This window comes from Puma concolor, chromosome B2, assembly GCF_028749965.1.
Source record: "Puma concolor isolate L17-30 chromosome B2, mPumCon1.1.hap2, whole genome shotgun sequence".
NCBI lineage: Eukaryota > Metazoa > Chordata > Mammalia > Carnivora > Felidae > Puma > Puma concolor.
Genome location: NC_141671.1, coordinates 12,710,743 through 12,729,857, shown reverse-complemented (window position 1 = coordinate 12,729,857; position 19,115 = coordinate 12,710,743). Strand labels below are relative to the sequence as shown.

Below are 19,115 nucleotides of genomic sequence, written 5' to 3'. Positions count from 1 at the left end.
TTGGTGACTTTACAGAATGTTCTTCCAGGAATGTTAGCAGACACATCCCTGGTACCTACGAGTAACCAATCAACTTAACTACAGTCTTTGTAGATTAATCTTCCATCAACTACTGCCGTATCAATCCTAAGACTAGAATTCCACATTTTTCTCTCAGAGGCCTTCCTCCAGGTATACAATGTTCTTATAAAGCCTGCAAATATCACAGGACTCTAAAGATCTAAGAGCCAAGGTCTTGAACCAAATACCATGCTTCTTATGGATTCTATCCCCACTTTTTCGTAATGATACTGGCCTCATGGCAGTCAACGCTGGTAACCACAGGTGCATTTTCCACTCGTTTCAAAGATGTGAAATTCAAGCATTCATCGCAAGCAGCACACAAGAGGAGAGAAGGGGCAGGGAAAGAGCTTTCAGGGAGAGATGAACATTATATGCTATTTAAAACGGGGGTGCAGCACACCGCCAGGGACGCGAATGATGGGATAGGGGTGGGGAGTAAAGAAACTTGGACATCATTAAGCATTGTCCCTAATATGCAAAACCAACTTCCAAAGTGCTGCATTATGAATGGAAACATCGAGACAGGTAACAGCACGGAGCCTCTGTCTCCAACCAGGCTACGCTCATCAAACCAGTAATGACTCCAGCACAGTAGTGATAAAGTAGCAAGTGTGGGTGAGTTTGCAATCTGCTGAAACTACCCACACTCCCCGCTTTTATATGGCTAGTTGAGAAGAGCCGGGGAATGCTCTTAAGTGGATTCAGCTACGGGTTTTAAGTCCTTGCCAGATTTAATATCCCACAACTATAAATTTTTACTTTGAAAGTTACTCAGGTATAGGACACACTTCTATAAAAATAATGTATAAAGTAGCTCCTTATTTCCAAACCCACAATTACCAGCATAGGAAACCAACTCTTGTGGGTCTTAGCACTGGTTTTATATATCCTTTTAGTCGTTAGGGAAATTGAAACACCTTATTTCTTCATTCAACAGCTGCTGGGTGCCTACTCTGTGCTAGACCCTGAGAATATACGTGAACAAAATATGGTCCCCGCACTCTCCATCTAGTGGTGGGACAACAGACAATTGCAAAGGGTGAGCCACAGCTATAAAAGAAGAAAACAGTATAAGTGGCAGAATGGATATGTTTTCTGTAAAAAGAGTATCAATTTGGGTTTCTTACCCTGATTCCCAAGTCACAAATTGTATTTTCTATCATGGATTTCTCATGGTAACGAAAGAATTGTAGCATGATTCTTTTTGGTTGGAAACATCTCCCCGACAAATTTAGCTATACCACTGGCCTCTATTCTGGAACACTCAGCTGACAAAGAAAAGTTTTACACCAGCATCAATGACTGATCTTCTATTCCATCACAATATCTGGAATATCATGTCCCTTTTGTCCTGTGTTCAAGCACCCTCTACAATATTTTGTCACATTTTAGATCTGAGTATTTATCTCATTTTGCTGTTTTCTTTTCTTTTCACTGACCAGCTAGAAGTATTTTAAAAATCAATGACTAATGTCTGAGTGGCCATAGTGCGCAGAGCACCATGGGAAGTGTAAAAACGAACCAGATTCTGCCCTTGTCCTTAAAGAAGCTTTCCACCCTTAGTCAGGGAGGCAGATGTGTAAACAAACAATAAGGTGCGAATCAAGGAGAATGTGGTGGGGGCTGGGAAATGACCACGAACTTTGCAAGTGGAGGGTTCCAAGCTCAAATAGAGGTATTACTTAGGTATGTATGGGGGGGAAGGAGTCTCCCCCTTTAAAAAAATTTTTTTTAACATTAATTCATTTTTGAGAGACAGAGAGAGACAGAGTGTAAGTGGGGGAGGGGCAGAGAGAGAGGGAGGCACAGAATCTGAAGCAGGCTCCAGGCTCCGAGCTGTCAGCACAGAGCCCGACGCGGGGCTCGAACCCACGAACCGTGAGATCATGACCTGAGCCGAAGTTGGACACTCAACCGACTGAGCCACCCAAGATGCCCCAGGAAGTCTTCTACTTTTAAATCCCCTCCCCAGAATGAAAATCCCACCTAGTAAGGGGACAGACAGGCACACAGCCCTTAGCCCTGAATGCTTACTTGTAAAATTCAAATACACTACCACGTTTGATTAGTACAATACTTTGACGCAATTATTGTTCAGCCCTTGGCTCATTGTCTCTCCACGCTCTCATCACTGGGTTTGGAGTGGTTTCCGGCAGTTTTTGTCACAAAGGGCTAGGGCTCTAAAACCTATAATGCTAGGATTTTTCTCGTTTACTTTATTTTACTTGTATCCTGCTTTGCTCACGCCTGTACTTCACTGAGGGATACTCTTCAGTTAAATGTAACATGAACACTTTCCTTTCAAGCAGCTAATTCGTTTTAAGCAGCTAAAACATTCACCTTCATTTGTTTTTTCACTGGCTGGCTAATTGCCAAGGTGAGCAAATGACAAGGAAATTTGGATATAACTGTTCACAATTTGCTAGTACTGCTCTTAATTCATTCTGTTTTCATCCATCGCCGCGACCTATATTCTGTATTTACGATTCCCTCTAAACGGTCTGTGAAATTTTTTAAAAACTCAATGGTAGTCTGAAAGTGCTCAATGGTAGTCTGAAAGTGCTCGCTGCGTCGTGAGATATTTTTCTTCTTGCAACTTTGACACATCCGTGGCTGTTTGTCTAAAAAGACCTGCTGTTTGAGCCAAAATGTTTGCTTGTTCGTGTTTCTAAATTCTGGCAATAACTTTCAATGTATCTTTCCCTCGCCTTCCTTCTTCCTAATCCGGCTTCTGGTTGTCTAGTTTCATTTCTTTCCATTTTTGAGAAAAGATAATTGTTTATATCACATAGGTCTTAATCAACTACCAATATCTTTGGTTATTTAGGGAAAATCTTATTTTCAAATTCTTACTAACAAGGCCCTTTTCTATGCTGTATCAGTTATTATCATGTTTATCCTATCTTATACTAGAAGGTGGCTCTTAGGCCAAAATGTTACTTTCTTATCTACAGATGGTTTGATATGCTTTGTGGCACAGAGAACCTGGCTGTCTTTTGGCTGGTATTCTTTTCCAGCTAAAAATGGGAAACCGAAGACAGAAAGCTGAGGAGGAACACAGGTGGGGAATTTAGATCAACTTTTACAGAATACTTGGATTATTTATTTCTTTTCTAAGAGATCTGAATATTCAGTATACTAGTCATTTTCTGATTTGAATATAACCACTATTTTAATTTCACACACACACACACACACACACAAATCTGTGGGATTTACTCCACCAAAAAGGAGGGAAGGAAGAAGGAAAGTCGAAAGGAGAGAGGAGGAAAAAACAGTCGAATACAGTTTTTATGTGGAAGGTTAAGTTCAAAAGTTAAGCAAAAGTCACATAGAATCGGAATTAACTGAGAATCCCTTAACTTTCCTGTAAGACACTGCAAACATGATTTTGTGCACACAACTCTTTATAGTAACTCTCACGCACACTGGAGTCCAACAGGAAGAACTCACTGGAGGTCCGCACAGAAATGTCTGAAGATCCAACCATCCCTATTTTTAAATTTTTTTTTTAATCTTTACTTACTTTGAGAGAGAGGGTGTGTGTGTGTGTGAGTGAGGAACAGAGAGAGAGGGAGACACAGAATCCGAAGCAGGTTCCAGGCTCCCGGCTGTCGGCACAGAGCCCGATGCGGGGGCTCAAACCCACAAACCGCGAGATCATGACCTGAGTCGAAGTCGGACACTTAACCAACTGAGCCACCCAGGCCCCCTAACCACCCTCTTTTAAAATAGGCATTCCATCTCTGAAATTAAATGCAAGGATTAGGCAAAGAACGCTAAAGCGTCAGTGCTTTCCAGCAGACTTTGCTCCGTTCTGTTGTAACATTAAGCTTCTTTAACCTTAATGCATATTAATACATTTATTATCGTGGTAGTTGAAGTGGCTTCATATCTTGAGTTCTTAATGTAGAGGTATTAAGAGTAACTTTAAAAATAACTCCTTTAAAAAAATTGTAATCCAGTTGTTATGTAAAAAAAAAAATTAAAAATAATACACATAATAAAGCCCTAACAAAGTAAGTAGCATTTTAAGAAGTATGGGAGGATGCTGTCCTGCCTCCCTGCTCTGAACCCAGCTTTTCTGGTGAGAGCAGCCCCCGAAATGGCCCGTGTGGCGGGTCAGGGCACACAGCTGCAGGCAGCCTTGGGTCAAGGTGATGACCTTGACATCTATTGCTTTCAAGAGCCCCCCAAAGGCCCATCAGCCCCCCAAACATTCCTCTAATCCCTTCCCTTTCTTTTCCCTTCCCAACCCACAGTGTGCTGAGCTCCAAAAGAAATTCTCAACCGCTATACTTTTCCAAAACACACATTCCTCCGGCAGAGCTCACAAGTTACGATACAAACATCAAACTGTGTAGGTCCATTCACCCGATCCTCTGAGGAAGAAAGGCCCAGAGCAGTTTCAACACAAGGGTGAGGCCACGTCACCCAAGACAGGGAGTGAAGGACGACAGAGTCCCGGAAGGCATGGAAAACCGGTTACTGTCTTATGCTCCAACAGCTTACAACTTAAGATGAAACAAACAAAAAATAATACCGACGAGTGGCCTCTCACTACAGTACATAAAGAAGCCTGTCAGCCTGTAATCCCTAAACAGCCAGAAAGAAGTTCAAACATGAACCATGAATGTGGGACGCGGGACGTGTGAAAGAACTCTTTCATTTTTTCCTTTATGAATGAACAGGCATGTGTCTTATTCGAGAAAACCCGTTGCTAATGATTCCTTTTCGGATGCTCTGAGTTATTACGTCAATGAGAGGCTAGCTTCTAGGGGGCTGAGCGATGCCGTCAAACATTCAGACATCAGATGAGTGGTCAAGCTAAGAGACAGAAAATTCCGCACGTGAAAAGACTGGGCAGGGGATGCGATACAGAACTTAGGGGACATCTAACACATTCCAAAGGAAAGAAGACGTTGAGAGTATGTCCACTATCACTCCTCGACTGGACAGTGCTCCTGGGAGATGCCTGGGTCCTCCCTGGAATACTCAGTCCCTGCCCCAACTCTGTGCATCTTGGCGGGACGTTTTGGAAGGAAAAGGGCCACTGAGGACGAGAGAACAATAATCTGTGTCAACAGCAAACGTGCCGAGGTAAGCCACGGGGTCCCGCCTGATGGCCTATCCTAAGAAACCACGCCTAGGGTGTGCCCACAGGGGACACCCAAGAGGAGACAGGCTTCCTCCCCAAAGCTGTCACACTCAGGAGTGTTTAGAGGAAAGGGAAAAAGTTGTAAGGCGTACAACATCCACATCAGGGAATACCAAGTAAAGCCAATTAGGACGGCTGCAGGCTCATGCATATGAAAAGGGACACACGGCATCAGTGAGCAGAAATAATGCTCGGGGTCTGTGGGAACGCTCTCGCGGCAACGCATCAAAGGCTGCACACCTCCGTCTTTCTAATTCCCATTAGCTCACCCTTGTCCGGATGAAAAGAGCTCAGCGAATCAATTGCTTCTGTTGAACTGTTTATATATTTTTCGAGTCCTGATTAGGCCATTAGTCACCAGAGCATACCGCACAGCAAACTAGAGCACCTGCAATTATACAACTTCCCAAGAACACGCGGAGAGCATTTGCAGTGAGACCACAGTGGCAGCAAAATGTGAAATGGAGATTATTTGTCAGCAGTTTTCAGAACCGTGCCCTTAAATGCCAAATGAAATATATGCATGGCAGATAACAGAAGCTGCAGCGGGGGCGGGGAGGGGAGGGGGAGAAGGAGGAAAGAGGAAAGCACCAACATTTACTCTTCCGAACCCAGACGAGCCCTGAAAATGAAAGCTGCTCTGGGCAACGAAACGAGTCCCCATCGCACAGGTTTCGACGTCTTCTCTCCTCTCTGATGGGAACGCTGGTAAGAGCCTTGATCGAACACAACCACCAAAGGTAAAGGACAACGGACTCTGCAATCGGTGTCGGCGAGCTGCTAGTTCTTCAGAGGGTCCCCCACGCCTGACAACATCCGTGTCTGAACGCAGCGAACATCGGGTCCCACGGGAAGAGCCTGCCTTCTCCTCTCGGCTGCTTGTTCTCATTTTTCACAGTCGCGATCAGCAAAAATCATGCGATCGTGTATTTGAGGATTTCCCATTCACACTAAGACAGGACATCTCTAGAAGGAAAAGAAGGGATGATGTAAACGTGTCACTTCCTTTCCTTCAGCAGGACGCTGAGCTGCTTTCCCGCACACGGCCTGGCCCACACGGGTGGCGAAGTTTTTGTTTTTGTTTTTGTTTTTGGTCTGCAAGGGATCAGCTATTCGAAGCCTCCCGGCAGAGAAACGGGAAATCACGGATCACGGGAAATGGGTCAAGGGCTCTCCATTTACTGTACAAGTAATAACACAAGCAACAACCTTCCGAAGAGTGTTTTATAGTATTTTTCATGGCAAGGCTGTTACTCTCCGGTCCGTTAATTCTCACTTTGCAGCTTCTATTCATAAGCTTTATATGTATTTATTTGTTGGGTTATACATTTTAGCTGAACTTGGAATGACAGTTATTTTTAAGAGGCTGCCAACACGGGTCAGGAGGCAGCTGAGGAACCTGGCTCGCAGTGGCTCTGGCATAAGGAACCCTGACAGCCAAAACCAACCAGAAAGCTGATGGGCTCCAGGTTTCCAAAGCGCCAGTGGAAAGGCATCCTTCCCTCTGCTCTCTTCCATACGGCTCTTGCAAAGGAAAAAAAAAAAAAAAATTCTTTACCAAAAAGGATTCCTTCTGTCACGCAACCAACCACGTCCTTGTGTGTTCCGAGTGCAGATCTGGAGGTGCGCGTGTGAGTCTGGGCGCAAGCAAGATGCCGCGGTCTTCACCTTGGACGCAGACAGGGTGGAGGGCGGACGCGGTGCCCTGCGGGCCAGTGCCCCGCAGGCATCGGGGCACAGCTGCTTTCTGGCTTCGCGGCCCTGGGTTCCTCCACTGACAGCCTTCCAAAAACTAATCGCAGCCGTTAGGAGAAAGAGGGCAGTTTCTCAGCATCAGTGCCTTGAAGGTTATCGTGACTCTCCTCCTCTGTCGACCATCCTGCAGGCACCTGTGACGCGGAGCCCTCCTTCGTGTTCGGAAGGCACAGACGCTCAGGAGACAGACTGCTCATTCCTCATCAGACAGCTGAAGACCCGCGTCCTCTGCCTTGCATGTTTTTGGAGATTTTAGTCGGCAGGGTCCGGGGGCTCCCTGACGCTGTTTGTGACAGGCAGACTCTTGGATGTAGGCTTGGGACAAACAAACCTTTCACGGGAGCCCTTAAAAACAGACAGCGTTCTGTCTGAATTTTTGAACCCCGTTCTAGTACAAACATGCTTGGCATCTAGTGCCAGAGACTTTTCTCCTTGGCAAACGGCTCCGCCGCCACCATGGATGTTGCCGTTTCGGGTCCCCGCAACCTTGTGCTCTTCCCCTGCTCCCCGTCCCCTTCCCCTTGAGATGTTATCTGCGCCCAGGCTGCAGGGGTGGGTGCCGACGAGCTGTGACAGCCGTTGGCAGGGACAGGGTTCCCGGCACACTGCTCCCAGCCCCTCCTTGGGCCGGCATGCTGACGGGGGGCTGCTTCTTTCATCGTTTGTCTGTTAGTCTGACGCAGACCACGGGGTCAACAAATCCAGCCCGTGACTGATCACGTGAAGACTCCAGAGGTCACCCTCCACTCCAGGGACTTCCTTCATTCCTGTGTCCTAGTGTCTCTCAAGGAGAGATGGGAGAGAGAAATAACCTTTGCGATGCTCTCCTCTCCATGCCTCTGGAAAGACCTTCGAGTTCTCCGACAGTAAACAAGCAGCAGCCCTTGGAAATGACCAAAACCATACCCCCCTCCCATCTGAAAGTGCTCTTTCGTAGAGACTCGACTTACTGGATTGCTTCCTGCTGACCAACGACCATTTCTTTTTGAGGGATTGGCTGAAATGTAAGAGTTGGAAATGGTCTTAAAGATCAGTTGATTTAGGGGTCCCATGACCTGGAAACGCCTAGGAGCCTACTATAACACAGTTTCCTGGGCTTCAACCTCCCTCCCCACCCCCAAGCCCTGGGCTAATTCGGGAGACACCTGGTGGAGGGTCTAGAACTCCCCAGGGGTTCTGAAGCCACATCTGGAAACCACGGATATAATGCAACTTCCTCATGTTTCCTAAGGCCCAGAGAAGTTGGGTTACTTGCCAAAGGCCACACAGCAGTTAATGACAAGCCTGACCTCGACGCAGTGCCTGGTGTCGCCAGATGCCCGTGACGTTCGTGACCTGTAGTCAGTATTGGGTATTCAGTAAAGCTTTAGCCACTTAGGCTCTGCTGTTACAGATAATGACTTCCTATGGCTATATAATTCCATGTCTTTGAATTTATTACATAACCTATAAATTTTTAGTAGTAGACGCAAGTTAAGTGTCACCCTTTTCTTTTTAAGGTTGAGGTTTTTTCTTCTTTTTTTAAAGGTTTTTTTTTTTTTTTTTTAATTTATTTTGAGAGAACTGTCAGCACAGAGCCTGATGTGGGGCTTGAACTTACGAACCGTGAGATCATGACCTGAGCTGAAACCAAGAGTCGGACGCTTAGCCGACCGAGCCACCCAGGTGTCCCCAAGTGTCACCTTCCTTAAATTAGGGGTGTTTTATAAAAAAACAAATTACAGATTCTTCATTCATTCACCTTCATATTCTAGAGGTGATGGAGGTCTCATAGAAAGCAAAGGAGAAGTGCACCGAATGAAATCTTCTGACCAAGGAAATGGTCAATGAACAAAGTATTTGTTAACTTCTATAAATAACATACACACGCGCACACACACACAAATACACAACTACCCTTCAAACTCTGGCTCCAGGAATCACTTCTTTTTTTTTTTTTTTTAGTTTATTTATTTTTGAGAGAGACAAACAGAGAGAGAGCTCACAAGCAGGGCAGAGAACGAGGGAGAAAGAGAATCCCAAACAACTACCCTTCAACCTCTGGCTCCAGGAATCACTTTTTTTTTTGTTTAAGCTTACTTATTTATTTATTTTTAAGAGAGAAAGAGAGAGAGAGATCACGAGCAGGGCAGAGAAGGAGAGAGAGAAAAGAATCCCAAGCAGGCTCCAAGTGCTGTCATCACAGAGCCTGACACAGGGCTCAGTCTCACGAACTGCAAGATCATGACCTGGGCCTAAATCAAGAGGCGCTTAACCGACTGAGCCACCCAGACGCCCCTCCAAGAATCGCTCCTTACATGGAAAGAACTTAACTGCGTCCACTGCTGATGTCGGGTGAACGGGTCGGTGCACTCACTGTTAATTCTGTTCCCTATGGTACTCCATGTCCTTCCCAGTGCCATTTGTACAGTCGCTCGAATATAAAATGATCGTAAAATAAACTCTACAATGCAGGCTTTTGCCGAATGACAGTGGCTCTCCACCTCACCATCCCCCAGCCCTGTTATTGAGAATGAGTGGGTACGGGTGCTGGGTTTCCCCTTTTCTGGTGAGGAACAACTGAATGAGTAACTAGTGAGGGCACCACAGGTAGTTTCCCCGCCCACAGACCCTGCTGAAAGCAATGCACAATATTGCTGCTACACCCACACCACACACAAAAAAACTCACCGCTTTTAAAGTCGACTTCTTCTACAAGATCCAGCGGGACTCACTCCCTGTGAGAAGCTGAAGGAGAGAATACTGCTTTTTTTGTTGTTAACTGTAAGGTGTATCAATGTCTAGTTAAATCTGAGCCTAAGGTATATAGCTCATATAAAATGTTTACAGGCGATGAAAGAAAGAAAGAAAGAAAGAAAGAAAGAAAGAAAGAAAGAAAGAAAGAAAGAAAGAAAGAAAGAAAGAAAAAGGGAGAGAGAGAGAAAGAAAGAGGGAGAAAGAAAGAAAGAAAGAAAGAAAGAAAGAAAGGAAGAAAGAAAAAGGGAGAGAGAGAGAAAGAAAGAGGGAGAAAGAAAGAAAGAAAGAAAGAAAGAAAGAAAGAAAGGAAGAAAAATTTAGAGTTTGCATCAAAATCAATTGGGAAACAGAGGGCCCAGTCACTGTTCAACCTTTAAACTGTTAAAAGCTAAAACATTCTCCAAGTGTTACTAAGCCCTCAAACAACAGGATAATTTCACGAGGCAAGGGTGTTTTCCTTTTCAACAAATTCTTTAAGAAAGAGCGGAAAGCAGTGGCTTGACCTCTACCTGACTATTGGTCAGCTCTGTTCTACATACAAACTCTTAAAAACGGAATGCTTCCATGGATAAGTACATTCATAAGAAGTAGACGATTAATACAATCTTCTATAAATTTTATGTGTTTCTGGTAATTAAAACAATATCATAATACAGAATTTCCTGAATTGAAATTTCTTTACCTTTGAAGAATCTTCCATTACATGCGTGCAAATTCCCCAAACATGCAAATTGAAAAGAATACCCAAAATAGGTTGACTTTTCGTTTCTTGGTAGTTATCTTGCAGGGTACGATGGCACAGGCACTACCATTTTCAGTAATCATTTGCTACACAGAGTATATATAAGCATTCCAGAATATATAACACAGCGCCTACAACTGAAAAACCGTATCAGATTCTGAAATATATGATGTATCTTTCTCAACTTCCAACCTTAGACTTTTCTGAAGTAGTATGTCCAGAGGCGTGAAAAAACAGAGGCCATTTCAAATCTGGTAACACACCATGAATTAGTGAATTATCTTAACAGTTCTTTCCCTAATTAAGACCAGTAAGAAAGGCATCCATCCAATATTCCAACAGACAGCCAAAGTTTCTGGTTGTATAATTATTCACCTCCTAGGGGTCCACCTCAAAGGCATGTGAGACACAGGTTTATGAACATTATGTAGAAAAGAGACGTTTATGTAAAATGAAATTACTTCGGACAGGCAGACTTCTCTGAAATAAAGATCCTTGGCCACTAGAACCGCTTGATTTTGCACTCTAAGCTAGAAACAAAAAAAGCTTAAAAAATATATTCATACGGGAAGCCAATTTTTCCATCAATTAACAAGCAGGAGGCCTTACAAGCATTTTAAGGCGAGATTTTTTTTTTAAGTCCTAAAATACAAGCACAGCCTCCCCAGACTTTTTTTTTTTTAAATGTAATTTATTTAAAGACGTCAACGAAGTCAACCAGATAAACAACAAATATTTACCGAGAACCTTCCATGTGGCCAAGATGATGCTTCTAAGTCCCAAGTACTTTCAGGATACTTACAAAATTATTTAACTTTATAAACTATCTCCATAAATAACACAGTCTCCCAAAATGTGCACGGGGCTATAATTCCATCTAGTTTCTACGATGACACTGTAAGCCTTGGATGGAATTACAATCTTCACGGGAACAATCAGGGCACATGCTCAGGGAGTCCATGATGAACTCAGTTTCTAAAACAATACAGCCACCAAGCCATTGGCATGTAATTACAACCAGGAAGTCAAGTTGTCTGCTGGCTAGTGTAGGAAGTAGGGACACGTACTTTCAACTGAAAGTGCCCTTCACCTCACTGTAGCAAAATCTATAGAACATATCTGAAAAACTTCTTCTTTTCCAAAATTAAACTTTCTACTTTGGGGATGAGAAAATCTCCACAAGGGGCTAACTGGTAGATGTGCTCTCGATCAGTAAGGACAAGACCTTCTAGATACTCTCAGTAAAATCTTAGAATCTCTGATATCACCTTCATACTCCTACTAAACTGTAAACTCTAAAAAGTTCAATATATTAAGAAATAGAGGGGGGGGGGGGAAGCATGCTCAAGAGTCCTAGGAGATGATTGGCACTTCTTCTAATTCTTTGGGACTAGCCTGACATTTATTAACATAAACAAAGCAAAATGCCTTGTGCCTGTAAGAGGGAAAAAAAATAAAGATTTATCTACAGAGATTGAACTCGGGGCTGTACAAAAATGAACTCAGAAACAGACCCAGAATTTCCCTGGGAAAACAAAAGACAATGACACTATGAATCAGCATTTTTCCTCAGGCAGCCTAGAATAAAAGAACACACACACACACACACACACACACACACACACGATAACAAACACCATGAGGAAGATGAATACAAATTTAATCTAGATATTTGTATTTAGGACACATATGATTTCCTTGATATTTGCACGCCTTTATCATAACTTTATTTGGTACTTGGAGAGGTCACCAAAACTCTGTTAAGTCAGTATTGCCATAGCAACCAGGAGACCAAAAAAAAAAAAAAAAATTCTCCACCAGAAATCCTCACCAAATAAAATATAAACTGTATTTTCAAACGGCCACTTTAAAATGAAACTGTACTTTCATAAGGCCACTTTAACACCTGTCCTTGAAAACCCAGTTCACCAAGGGACCTCTTGTGGATTACGTGTCCCTGGGTTCCTGTATCACTGACTTGAGAACTTTCTAATAACATTAGTTCTTAAATTCATTTTCAAGCTCCGGGGATTCGTGTAGACTGTATCACAGTGGCTATCTAAAGTAAAAAGGATCAAGACAGGAGGGGGGAAAATACTGATTAATTTCCACGACAATGAGACATATCATTTATTAGCTTTACTTAAAAAACCTTCTTGTTGAAAAGAAACGCAACGTCTGTCTCTTGGGAGTCTATCCTTCCCTATAACCTGAGAAACACATGTTTAGTGCCAAGTAAATGAAGAAAGAATTCTTGAAACGGCTCTGAAGTCACAGAAAGAATAACGGCTCTAAGCTCGGCTCCAGAGGCAAGCCGGTGCAACGATTACCAAGTTAACAGTTCAAGGCTTCCCTAGCTGGAGACGTCTTTATCGATGACAGGCCAAAAGCCCCAACTCTGGCCTTCTCCATAGAGCACCAGCTAAAGTACTGTTTAACACTGAAGGCTGAGAATTTTTCCCGAGTTGTAACATCCCGTTGGATGGAATATGGCCAGCTGGATGCAACATAACACAGCAAACCAAAAATATAAGGGTAATGGGGAAAAGAGGGAATTCTTTATAGGTCTGCTTTCCACAAAACATTCTGGGTGGCATCCACTCTGCTTCCCTCCCGTTCAGTGACAAATGGGGTTACCTAAAAAGTAATGCCCTTCCAAAACTACCAATAAAGTACTTCATAAAATTAAATTTAGTATCTTGAGATTCCCACTAATGATATCCCTGACAACCACCAAAAGCTGGTTAGACAGCTTTCTCTTTTTTCTAGGTGCTTTACTGAAAGGAAATACGGGGAATAGATGTGCTTAGTGATGTGTGTGTGTGTGTGTGTGTGTGTGTGTGTGTGTGTGTGTGTGTTGAAACACACGACCCTCCCTATATGCAGGGGGCATTTCCTGTCTGGCATATTTTAGAGCAAATCAAGACAATACTCATTCTTTAAGACAAAGCTTGAGCGCCAGGCAGTGCTATGGAACTGCAATGCATGAGGTCTGCTGAAGTCACAGGAAAGCAAGTTTGGGGCCTGGAGCTGTTCTATTCCAGATGGAGAAGACTAGAAAAGAAGATGAACCGGGTTGGCCATTAAAAAAATTTTTAAATAAATTCCTCATCTCTTTCCTCGTTTAGAGTTTTTACCCACTACAGGAGAGCAAGATAAAACAAACAAAAAATGGTACTATTCAGGATGCCTAAGGGAACATGGAAGGATCCGGTTGTTTTTTAAAAGCATTATTTGTGCTCCAACTGAATAACCTCTGAGAGGAAGAAGATGATCCTTGATGTGCTTGACCACGATCTTCAATACTCAATTCTTCCCGCAACTTGACTTTGTCCAGTACATATGCCCAATACTGCTATGCCTCCTCCCAGAAACTAGATACACGAAGGGCATTTATTCATTCACATTACCAAAGAGATTAGCTCCAAAGTTCTCTCAAACGTTTTACAGCTTTCCAGCAGCATCTCATTCTTCACAGGTAATTAACCTCTTGATGGGCTTAGAGCAGCAACAGTGTTAGAAGCCACAACACATCGATGATAAGTTATAAACCAGGGGAGAGGATAATTGGAAAATAGATTTCCAGGCTCCTTGGAAAATATATTCCCATTTATTGAAATAAGTACACTCAACTTTTCAGGAACAGGTGACTCACAGAACTGCAGAACTGGCAGGAACCTTAGCAAATCTTTCTGTTTCAGCTCCTTATCCCAATAATGAGAAAATGGAGACGCAAAGAGAGTGACTTGTCCAGAAAGATTGAACTCAACACAAATTTGGTTAGAGCTCAAGGAAGACCTGGCTACACAACGTGGCGTCCTCTCTCCCACTACCTTTGTAGATGGCGCTGGCCCAGTTCAAACAACCCATGTGTCCTGCCTTTGGGTCGCCCAAATGACGTATTAGGAAAGGTCTAGGAAATAGCGACTAAGCTTTCAAAACTAAGAATGAGACAAAAGAATGAGGGAAGGGAAGAAGGGAGACAAAGAGACTCAAATTACAACCTACTGGAGTGTTTGCAGACACTACCCGTGTCTTTCATTTAATTAAATGCACTGAAAAAGTGGGATGCACCCTTGGAATGTTCCATAGTGATGATGGTGATGTCTGGTGGGAATGTCCCAGTAGGCGTTACAGTCCCAAATCATTATATGCTCTTTTCCTCATGGCCATCCTCAAGTAGAGTGGAAAAGCTCCCCAAGCGCAGGAACCCTGTCTGCTTTTGCTCGTTATTACGTTCCCTCAACCTACAGAGCATGTGGCACAAAGTGAGTACTCTGTAAAATTCACTGAAAGAAGGAATATAAACTCCTATGAGGCAAGAGGAAGAGAGATGTCGTAGTTCCCAAGTACAGATGCAGTGCTGTGAAAAAATGCCCATTTAAAATGTAAAAAAAAAAAAAAAAATGTTAAAAGATGGGGGGGTATCTATAATAAAAATGAGGTATGTTAAAAATATAAAGCACCTACTACGCAGTTACTGCCCGTTACATCTATGAAGTAGGTACCACAGGGACGCCAATAGAGTTCCTGCATTAGAAAGAGCTTCCGGCCTGAAGCTCATGGTCAAGAAAGCACAGTGAAGGATGGTAAATAATCACAGAGAGGATTACCTTGCACAAACAGATCAAAACCAAGCAAATGTGGCTGGAGTGGAGGACAAACGGAAGCTGTAGGCGCTGTGTGTTCAGACGGAGTAAAAGGGGTCACCATGAATTTTCCAAGGAGCTCTGTGCAGTTTGTATCATGGGCCTGCTGGCAACCATCGACAGCAACGTTGCTCTTCCCACGTTTAAGTTCGAGCTTCTATTTTATCACTGTCACAAAGGAACTATACGACAAATAATATGGATCATTATTTTGCGTTCTCAGACAACTTGCTGGCTCTCTAATGCTGTGACGTTGTAAGTCAAGACAAGTGCAGCTGGGTATAATAATATTAAAAAATATAATGATCACAGTGCCTATTTTAATGACTCAGAAAGACAGTATATCTAATTGATACACACATGTTCACGTAAAGGGAAACAAATATGATAGCTTGTTCTTTAAAAACTTTAATATGGTTTTGGCCACTGTGAATATAATAATAATAATAATAATAATAATAATAATAATACATAATAATAATAATAATAGAAACTATTTTTAAAAATAAAGGCCATGGAACAAGCACTGTATTAGGTGCTTTCTCTCGACTGAGCCCACACTGGTGGATCTGCACAGAGTGGCAGTGTGGCGTGAAAGGGAGAGCCTGGGCCACGCAGCCCCAAGCTCCTGAGTTCAAATTTCAGCTCCGCCATCATAGTTGCATGCCCTCACCTGTGTGTGTCAGAGTCCTCATCTCTAAACATGGGAGCCATAATAATATTCAAAGAACCAATATCCACCTACACGTAGGGCTTTTGTGAAAATTAAATGAGCTAACAAATACATCACAGAGAACACAGTAGGCACTCAAAAATATTACACTGCACAAAGTTTTAGTATCCTTTGGAATGCTTACAAGAACACTGAATTCTGGACTCAAGTGGCCACAGCCACCTACATACTATGGGGATCTTGGCCAAGTCACTGAAACTGTAAAAATGGGATGCCAGATGCCATGTTTCCTTCCTAGAATTGTCGTAAGAATCAAATAATGGGTGACAAGTTATGTGAGAGAGCTTTAGACACTAAAGAGTGCTCTATCTAAACTACCACGTCCATGGAGATGATTATCGTCAACTTTCAACCTCTCAAAACCAACGAGCTCATCTTTTATCACATCCTCTCCTGCCTGAGAATTTAACATTAAGCATCTTCCAAAGTCTTGACATTGGACTCCCTGTGATAACAGAACAAATGTCTGGTCATCCAGGACTCAATCGGACGGAACTCTATTATCTGCCTCCTTCTGCACACCCACCGTGAGAAGGTAATTGATGTTCACCATGACCCCAGAGCACTCCGAGACTCCGAAGTACCTTCAGGGAAAGATTAAATTATATTCAGCCTAGTTTATTATAAAGTGTATTTAATTATACTCAGATTCTGTGAAAATTGGTGACCTAGGAAAAGCACAGACAGTAAGTCACAGGCTCTCTCTGGTAACCGGAAGCCTGCTCTCCCTGTCCAAACTCCAATCACCCTTTAGCAGAATTTACTGTAAGACCCAGCCCACCCTAGGGCAGGAAAAACTGGGAATCCAGCATGCTAATTATAAAAGTCAAAAGAACCTTGCCCTGCCTAATCCTCAAGGACCACAAATGTGCAGAAATACTACTGTCAAAATCTTAAAACAATGAAAAATGTAAACTATGTAAGATTGCTACATGTTTCGAATGATTTTGATTTTGCTAATAATGAATTTAAACACTTGAACAGCAATAATGTGAATATATCATTTATATGTATTATTATAGCACTTACAAGTGTGAAAACAGATCAGTAATGGTGAATATTACACTCTTTAGAGTGGTAAAATGACATTGTGTTTATTAAGTTTTGCCTCTTGTTTTAAAGAAATTAGGTGTAGGCAATGAGGCATCCAATACAAAAATAAAGCTATACTGGGGCGCCTGGGTGGCTGAATCGGTTAAGCGTCCAACTTCGGTTCAGGTCATGATCTCACAGTTCGTGGGTTCGAGCCCCGTGTCAGGCTCTGTGTTGACAGCTCAGAGCCTGGAGCCTGCTTCGAATTCTGTCTCTCCCTCGCTCTCTCTCTCTCTCTCTCTCTTTCTCTCTCTGTTCCTCCCCCACTCACACACTCTCTCTCTCTCTCTCTCAAAAATAAAGCTTAAAAAAATAAAAAAACATAATAAAGTTATACTGTATTAGGGTTGTGAAACTATGGCTACTTGCCTTTGTTAAAATTATTTCAATGCTGTTACATTACCTCACAAATGCAAGTCTTGAATACCATATATCAGTGTTAGGAGAAAAAGGACTGGTTGTGAATTATAACCCTCCATTCAATATATGGCTTCCTTCTGGAGAATTCCTCCTGAGAGGGGCCTCTCACCTCTGCTTGAACATCTCAGGTGATGGAGGTTTCATTACCTCATCAATCAGCTTGTTCTATTTTTAAGGCAGCCCTGATGTTAGAATGTTCTTCCTCCAGTGGCAGAACTCTTAATTCTCTTTACCTTTAACTTCCCTTCTGCTCTTAGTTCTTATTTGGGTCCTTGGGAACCACTTCAGTAAGTGATTTCACTTCCCATCAGGTCCTTTGCTAGCCTCACTCATTTTACCAGTCGAATAACAAACTGCTTCTACTCACATTGTTCACTGTTATTCTATAAGCCACAGTGGCCATTCTTCATAACCATGTGCCATCAGCTGAAGGGCCTTTGGCACCAAGGATCTATGCAGACTACATCCAAGTGGATGGACATGGGCCTGAGGGACCATGGGGCTTGGTGGGCTTTCCTGGGACCCAGCTATGGCATACGCTATTTGTATGAAAAAAATATTTTGAGTTCCTAAGGTCAGATTTATATTCATTCTGTGTCCACTTTGGGGGGAAATATGTTTCACACACACACACACACACACACGCACACGGAATAATTTATTACTCTGTCCTCTTACCTACATTGTGAGCCCAGTGAGTGTTGTGGTGCGTGCATAAAATTCCCCAGCTCCTCTCCCGGCTGGAAGAAGCAAAGTGGGAGAGCCGCACACCCATGCTCTTCAGATCGTCACCTCTCCCCTGCCTCCTGGGATAATGGAGCTGAAGAGAGAGGAAGGCACAGGTACCCCAGGAGCTTCTACCCACGAACCCTGACATGCCAGCCAGGCAATCCCCTGTCTGGGATGAAGATTGCTTCTGAAACTTCTGGTCTACCCCCAACAGGTCTCCCATTCGGTCTCGTAGTAAACCCTGAAGTCCTAGACCACCATCTTGTTACAGATTCAACCTGAACCAAGCTTAGTTTAAAGCACAGAAGGGGTCATATTTATTTTTATTATTTTATCCAATGCCGATCTGGGCTGTTACTAAATAAAAACCGTCGTGCACACTGGCAGCCCTTACTTTACATAATAACATCCTATTCCTCCCTGCCTGGCCCAGCCTTCAGCATCCAGAACGTGGCCGTGACCACCATGGGCCAGGGTGGTACGTGGGGAAAGCAATAGGTGAGAATCCAGGTACCCAATCCAGGCTAGTAATTTTATAAGCTTGGTTCTCTGGTTTCCCTTAAGTTTACAACAGATCAGACAGGCAAATAAAAGGAGCTCTAAAGACACGGCAACCAAGAAAAGTGAATGGGACAGAGGCCGTGACATCAGGAAGAATCACGAGCTTCTGGGGCACCATAACGTACTACATCAGTGCAATCATTTCAGAGAAATGACAATAAATCTCCAAGAAAAAGGTTACATTAATGTCCACTATCCTGTACTCTATTTAGGAAACCTTATACCTCATTTTACAATAATTTCTTCCTGAAAATGTTGAGGTGGTTGGGTTTTTTTTTTTTTTTTTTTCTTCCTTCTAACAATGTCCGCACCGGATGCATTTAAATATGCTGACTACGTATACCCTCTGAAAGCAGTTAATTCCAGGAGTATACAAAATTAAATATTTAAATCTCTACTAGAGAAACATGAGGGAACAAAAGTGAATAATCATTAAGGAACTCAAAGGAATTATAGTGTTGCATTCTTTGGTGGAAA

General features: G+C 43.0%; 1 protein-coding gene across 14 annotated transcripts in view; it reads right to left on the bottom strand.

Moving 5' to 3' along the window:
• ATXN1 (ataxin 1) overlaps nucleotides 1–19,115 on the bottom strand; it is a 416,282-nt gene that overhangs the window by 331,071 nt on the left and 66,096 nt on the right. For 2 of the 14 annotated variants that reach the window (XM_086706202.1, XM_086706206.1), the window contains exon 3: nucleotides 9,647–9,703. The exons of the other annotated variants lie outside the window; for them this stretch is intronic. The gene's annotated coding sequence lies outside the window, so the exon portion shown is untranslated. The remainder of the gene's footprint in view (nucleotides 1–9,646; nucleotides 9,704–19,115) is intronic. 14 annotated transcript variants of the gene reach the window in all.